This window comes from Moschus berezovskii, chromosome 1 (assembly GCF_049115385.1).
Source record: "Moschus berezovskii isolate FMDL1 chromosome 1, NW_MosBer_1.0, whole genome shotgun sequence".
Taxonomy (NCBI): Eukaryota; Metazoa; Chordata; class Mammalia; order Artiodactyla; family Moschidae; genus Moschus; species Moschus berezovskii.
The window spans coordinates 105,098,564-105,105,723 of NC_142460.1; the positions used below are offsets into that span (position 1 = coordinate 105,098,564).

General features: G+C 46.9%; 1 pseudogene; it reads right to left on the minus strand.

The window, feature by feature from the left end:
• Positions 1-1,597: 1,597 nt before the first annotated feature.
• On the minus strand, positions 1,598-6,861 carry LOC129550910 (5-hydroxytryptamine receptor 3C-like; annotated as a pseudogene).
• Between the last annotated feature and the right edge of the window lie 299 nt (positions 6,862-7,160).

Consider the following 7,160-nt stretch of genomic DNA (forward strand, 5'->3'; position numbering starts at 1 on the left):
AGCAGGGTGTTTCTGCCTTCATACGCCCTGATTCCCATGAATTTCAACCTGAGTCCAAGCAGAAGGGGAGTGCAGGGAAAGAGCATTCTATAGCTGCTCCTGGTGACTCGGTATCCTGCTGGGAACATCTGACCTGTGGATTCAGCCTTCCAGTGGCCTAGGCTCCAAGGGGGCAGAAGCTCCTGCGGCTTACACTGGGGTAGGACCTCAGGCCCAAACCACCAGCAGTATTTCTGGTGGACACTGGCAGCTTTTCCCACCCTTTGGGCATCTACAGTGACCAAAGAAAGCCACAAGAGGCTTCCTGTTTGAGGAAGTGCAGTGGAGAGGAAGAATCAGGGAAATATAGTTTAGACTCTCGTTTTACTCCTAGCCTATGACCTGGGAAATTTAGGGTTCAGATAGAAAGTAGTAGAATTAACTAAAGAAAAGAAAAGAAATACTTGCTAAAAATAAAAGATTGTGTTCAAGCTGTAGGTAAGTTGCTCCCAAATCTGTGCTTTTCTGAACCTGTCCAGCAAATCAAACAACAGCTCTGGTATACATCGATACAGTGGGGTCTCCACTTCCCCTAAGAAGCTATTAGAGGGTACTTCCCAGCTGATCCAGTGGCTGAGACTCTGCAATCCCTGGTCAGGGAACTAGATGCCACATACCACAACTAAGAGTTTGCATGCTGTAACTAAAAGACCTGCCACAGGCAAATAATAATATTTCCAAAAAAAAAAAGGCTATTGGAAATAATGGGCCAAGACACAAAGACTCAAAATGATAAGGCAAGTGCTTGGAAGGGAAATTTTCCAGCTCATTTGGGATCATTTGTGTTACTCCCAAGTAAAGCAGATGCCATTTTCAAATGTGCTCTCCTTGGCCCAGTTTTCTTTTCTTAGCATGATTAAGGACAGATCAACTCTAATTGCAACACCGGCAGTTAGCAGAATTTGGGATTATGTTAACACTTAGTGCTTAATGATGAATGAGTCATATGTCAGGATGTGACAAAAGGCTTCACTCTTTAAACAAGGGCTGCCTGGTTCTGGCACATTATTAATTACAGAAGCTTAAACCCAGGATAACTGGATTTAGAAGGTTAGTCCATATTTTAATTCCTTGTAATAGATTTTGGCCCCTTCTCTACTGTTTCCCTGCTTTCACATGTTATCTAATAGAGTTGGAAAAAAAAAAAAACAACCAAGAAAATCCTTCTGACTTTAGCAGTGAGAAGTTTCTACAAGAAGTCTCTCAACCTCAAGGTTTTCAAACTATAATATAATACAGAGAAGAGCCAACACTTTCTGCAAATGGGGTTTATTGGAGGAAATTCAATTAAGGAAGTATTCTAAGAACCTGAATCCTAAGGAGCCAGAAAGGCAGGACTCACCAGAGGGCTGAGGGTAGCTGATGGCATGCCAGAGCAAGGACTTGACTTGGGAGAGCTTAGGAAACCATCCAGATCTGGTCTGAAACTGCAGAGGAACTGGGATGAAAACAAGGTGGTTGCCAGAGCTGTAAGGTGGGATTTGGGCAGGGATGAGAGCCTGGCTGGTTTCAGGGGGCAAGAGAAGCTCTGGCCCAGAACTCACAGGTAGGTATCTGCCTAGGTGTTCCAGAGGATAATGACGGTGACAATGGAGATTGCCATGAAGAGCAGGTAGAGCAGGGTGTCCATCATGTGGCTTAACCGCACCCACAGGTGGACCAGGTGCTGCTTCTGAGCCCTGTCTTCCTGCTGGTTCTTCACTGAACCAGGGCACCCGTTTAGCTCTGTCTCTCTGGGACCTGGCAACTTCCCCACCAACTCCATGGGCTCCTTCATACCTATGGAGAGACAGAGTCAGCTGTGGGCCACCAAGGTCAGCTGGGGAGTTATGTGGGGAGGGAAGGAGATGGGAACAGGGAAGCGGAGGTGATGGAAGAAAAAGCCTGGGCAGTGCTGACTCCCCTCACCAGGCAGGTGGGCAAGGTCCATGTTTCCCTTCCAGGGCACGGCAGGGCAGCATGTCCTCGGGCTGGTACAGTGTAGAAGCAGGGAGTGGAGCCAGCGAGGCATGGGTGGGGGCTGGGTGGGGGCCAGGTGCAGCAGGTAGGAGATGAAGATGGTCTCCAGCAGGCTGAGCACCATCAGGGACAGACACAGGGCAAAGTAGACACCGGGAGGGAAGCTGGACCTGCCTGAGGGCCAGAGGCACCAGCCAGGACTCTTCTTGTTTTCTCTTTCCCCAGAAAAGAGGCCCTTTTCCAGGATCCTTTTTCACTCTGACCTGTTTCATTGGTCCGTTCCCCCATGCCATGCCCCACCCTACTTTTCTTCTCCTAAAGGTGGGAGGGGCCATACTGATGAGGGAGGTGCTACTGGAGGGGAGTAAGTCATTCATCATGAGCAGGAAGACGTTGTAGCCCAGCAAGAGTTTCATCTTGAATGAGGCATGATTCTCACTTTCTGCCGGCAGGTAGAAGCTGAGGGCGTCGATGGTGACCAGAAAGCTGCTGGGCACCAGGAGGTTTATGACATAGAGGGTGGGCCTGCGCCTGATGGCCACCTGGTGGGGAGGGGAGAGGGAGGCAATTGAGAAGAAGGCTGAGAGGCTGCCAATCCAGATAAGAGCAAGAATTTAGATTTGTCCCATATCAAACTTTCTAGTAAGGAAACGTTACCTCAAGTCCCTTTCTCTGTCCTCCCTCTCTAGCAAAGTCATCTTAATCACCACAGTGTCTTTCCATAGTTTAATTCTACCATGCTGCTTACCATTGAAACACATTTCATTCCTTCTTGGCCCATGTGTCAATTTTCTCCACCTAATTTTTTAATTCCTACCAATGTGCTCTCAGCAGAATTGAGGGACCAAATTCTGAGGTATTGTGTGCATTGTATTCCTGCTTGCTTTCCTCATCAAGGCATAATCTCTAGTGCCTTTGCTGGTGGACGTTTAAAACCAGTGGGAGAGAAAGCAAGACAGAGCAGACATTTTGGGATCACCAGGATTTGGAATCATCATATCCCTAAGACAGTGTCTCATAACTCTTCTACCACCTCTTTTTAAAAATAAATATAAAAATTCCTGTCCTCCCAAAAGTTCTGATAGCCCTGGCAGCTGGTGAGGGAGTGGGGGAGGTGGAGTGGAGGTTCATGCTCACTGTAAATCACTGCTGTGGGACCTTTGTTTCTTCCTCGGGGAGGATCCATTCAATCAACATTTCTTGAGTGCCAGGTACTGTTTTGGAGAAGGAGGTGGCAACCCACTCCAATGTTCTTGCCTGGAGAATCCCAGGGACGGGGGAGCCTGGTGGGCTTCCATCTATGGGGTCACACAGAGTCGGACACGACTGAAGTGACTTAGCAGCAGCAGGTACTGTTTTAGGTACGGAAGATTTTTCGTGAAAAGAGTGATAGCAACCTCTGCCTCCATGGAGCATGTTTTCTTGTGGGAGAGCTTACATTTTGGTGGAGGACATGAGCTATGAATCTAGAAGAAGATCCCACCCAGGGCCCCGGAACTCACATAGAAGACGATTTGGTCATAGTCGTTGGTGCCCACAGTCATCTTCGTCATTTGATGGATACCCTGAAGTACCCACTCCCCCTTGTTCCAAACGATGTTCTGTGATGTTTCCAAAATCTCCCACACATCCTGCTCCATGCCCAGGACCATCTTTTCCACTGCAAAGGAGACCCAGGCAATTCAGCCTCCCCTCAGCCTCCTAACCCCTTTGCCCAGACTGTTGGATTCCTTACCACTTAGCTTCCACACCCCTTTCAGTGAGATTCACTCACTGTTCCACGCTTTCTGTCCTCTTCTTCTCAAACCCTTTCTTTCTCTTTCAGCATGTGATTCTCACTCACCTGTGTGGACGAAAGAGCTGAAGGTGAGGGTGCAGTTCTGTTCATCAAATGGAAAATAGAAGATGTCCAGGCTGCAGATGCTGGTTACCCGCATTGGCTTACTGTATTTGATGTGACCATTACTGTTGACATAAGACATGAGACCTGGCGGGGTCTGATCTGTATCCATGCTGAGTGTGAAAAGGACAGAGAGGTAAAAGCTGTGGGCTCCCCATCAGACCTGGTCCTCATCCTCTCCCAGGTTGTCCATTTCTGTGCTCCAGCCCCACTCATCTGACCTCCCCCTTCTACCGATCTCCGTGTTCCGGGGGTTTCAGATGCTGCTCCTTTCTGTTGAGTCTGTGCTTGGCCCCCTTTGGTTACATCATGCTCTTCCCTGGAAATATGGTCTCCTTCTTGCTTTTTTCAGCCCTGACACTCACAGCTCCTCAATGAAGATATCTGGAAGCCACAGGTTCTCAGTTGCTATGCCCAGCTTCCTGATGCCCCCAGATTCCTCTGGGTTCCAGGTGATGAATGGATTGTACCAGATCTAGAGAACACCATGGTATGGGATAAACAGGGGGTGGGAACTGGTTTTAGTTTTCCTCTGTCTTTTGCACTTTACATTCCTTTCTTTACTCATTTCTTTGTTCTCCCACCCCACCTCTGGTGACAACTGTCACACTGTCACTAACAAATTTGTACTGTTTTCACTTCTCCCTTAGTGCTCTCCTGGGAGACCTTGAGCTTGGCTTTGGATTCCCTGGGATGGAGCCACTAAAGTATTGGCTTCTGTGATGTTGGTTTATGCCTCTTGCTTCCTGAGCCTTGTCTCTGCCCTCCTTAAACTGGCAGAATAAATCAGAAAGTTTTATATTTTCATTATTGGTCTGGCTCTGTTTGAACTTGTTTAATTTGTGGATATTCTCAGCTTTATCCATTTTAATCCTCAAAGTTGGACCTCGCAGTAGAAAAAGGGGGGTACCATAGCAAAGGGGAAACAGTCTATCATACCGTATTTAGCCACAGGAATGACGTTGTCAATTGAAGCTGTGCATCCTGGAAAAACAGTTTTCATCCGAGATCATTAACTTCATGAAGTGAAATCCAATGCCACCACCCACCTATTAATCATTTCCAAGGCTGTTCTGTGTGGCAATTATGATTTTTAATCATAAACCACTAAAAAATGTAGGTCATATAATCCAGGGTACATGAGAAATGCAAGTGAAAACACCAGTATGAGAGTAGTCCACTGGGATTATGTTTCTTGTGGTGTATCCCCCCAAAGGGAGAGCTGTTATCTGCATTATATCATTGCAGCATTCCCTGTCATGCCTCCTTATACCATAGACTGAGCTCTTAACTTACAAAATCCAGTAAGTACACCCACTGCTCATCACTAGACCATTACAGAGTTGGGTCAGGACTTAACCACTTCCAGGATGGCAGACAGAATGAAGGAGATGTTAACATGAATGGGGATGCTGACATTGGTGGCTGGACAGAAGGCCTTTCTGGCAAACGCTGCTTAGAAGGCGGCAGGATCCACCCCTTGCTGGTCAAAGCCTGAGCAATTGATGGTGAATGTATCTCCTCTCCCTGTAGAGAGCAGAGACTGTGAGAAGAGTGCCAGGGCTGGGGTTCGGGGAATGTTTCTGCAGAGAGAGACAACAGGGGTTATGGAAGAAGCAGGTAGACTCCTACTGCTTGGCCCAGGCAGTGTGGGCTGGGCTGGACTGGTAGGCAAATGGTGGAAGTTGATAAGGTGAGCTGAGTCAGAGCCCCATTCTCAATTCCATTCTCTCTCTCTCTCCATGCAAAACCTGTCTACATGTGTATGCAAACTCAGCCCTGAACACCACTTTTTAGTGTCCGGCTATGTTCTTAACAATCTCACCACAAACCTCTGTCCTTAAGCCATTTGGGTGAATGTCACTGACAGATTTTGCAATCACAGTTCTCCTCCTCACTATATGAAAAGGGCATAGATGGTCATGAATTAATAATGAGAGAAATAATCTGGTGGGTAGTGAGAAATCCATCTGTGGGACCTTAAGGAAGGAACTCAGTTTTCAGTTTAATGGTTATATGTCTTTGCGTTGTGCCATGATTGTTCTCTTCTAAAACTCAGGACTCATCACCACTGAGACTATCTTATAAACAGTTCCTTGATACACCTCTTATACCCAACCCTTTTCTAATCATACTTTGTGGGGCAGAAACAGAGAATGTATGTGGTAGCATCTCCTGGTGGAGTCTGTTTTTGTCTGTCTCTGATTTTGTGCTATACCTCATTGCTTAATCACAATAATGAACAAGAAATTACTCTAGACTGGGAAATTATACTGAAAAGTTGTACTGAAAAGTCACAACAGAACTTTTCATTTACCTCAATTCCCTTGGCATCTTTCCTTTTCATTTCCTTAAGAGAAATAAGGCTTCCCCAGTGGCTCAGCAGTAAAGAATCTACCTGCCAATGCAGGAGATCTGGGCACTCAGGCCCGATCCCTGGGTCGGGAAAATCCCCTGGAGAAGGGAATGGCAACCCACTCCAGTATTCTTGCCTAGAGAATCCCACAGATGGAGAAGCTTGGGGGGCTACAGTCCGTGGGGTCACAAAAATGTTGGACACAACTGAGGGACTAAACAACAACAACAAAAAGAGAAATAAGGAAGAATTTTCTTCTCTCAACAACAGTTGATACCCAGAAACCGTGGGGCAGATTATGTGCCTGGAAAGAGAATGACATAGAGAAAGGAAGGAGGGCAGTGGAGAACTAGCTTAAGGGAAGAGCCAGATGACTGTTAGGACCCTAGAAAGTGCTATACCAAACTGTCAGTGTCATGAATCTCCACTGTTTACAAAGTGAACACCCATTTGTTATCTAGAAATAAAAAGAATTAGCCTGGTTTCTCTGTTCCCCAGACTTTGTATGGATGCTGTGCTCTTGTTCTCGTCCCATCTTACCTTGAAGCAGCAGGTAGAGGATGAGGCAGAGGAGGAATCCTTCCCCACGGAGCCAACCTCGTTCCATCTTCCTCTCCTTGGCTCGTCTCTGGGGCCTTAGTGATGATGTTGATCTTAAAAGACCAAAGGCCACACCTCACGCCCTAGCTTTGAATAATTCAGGTGTCAGGTGTCAATAGCCATCTCTCTAACAAACATCCCCCAGTGACAATACACTCTCATAGAGGACTACCCTACCCGGTGCCCTAACTTGACCTGAACCTGGTCTCCAAAAGTCATCTGACAAACCAGTTTGGAGAGGAGGAAGAAAAAATATTTGGTCAGTGGAGCAGTGCTAATGGCCACCTCATATGTTAGGATCACTCT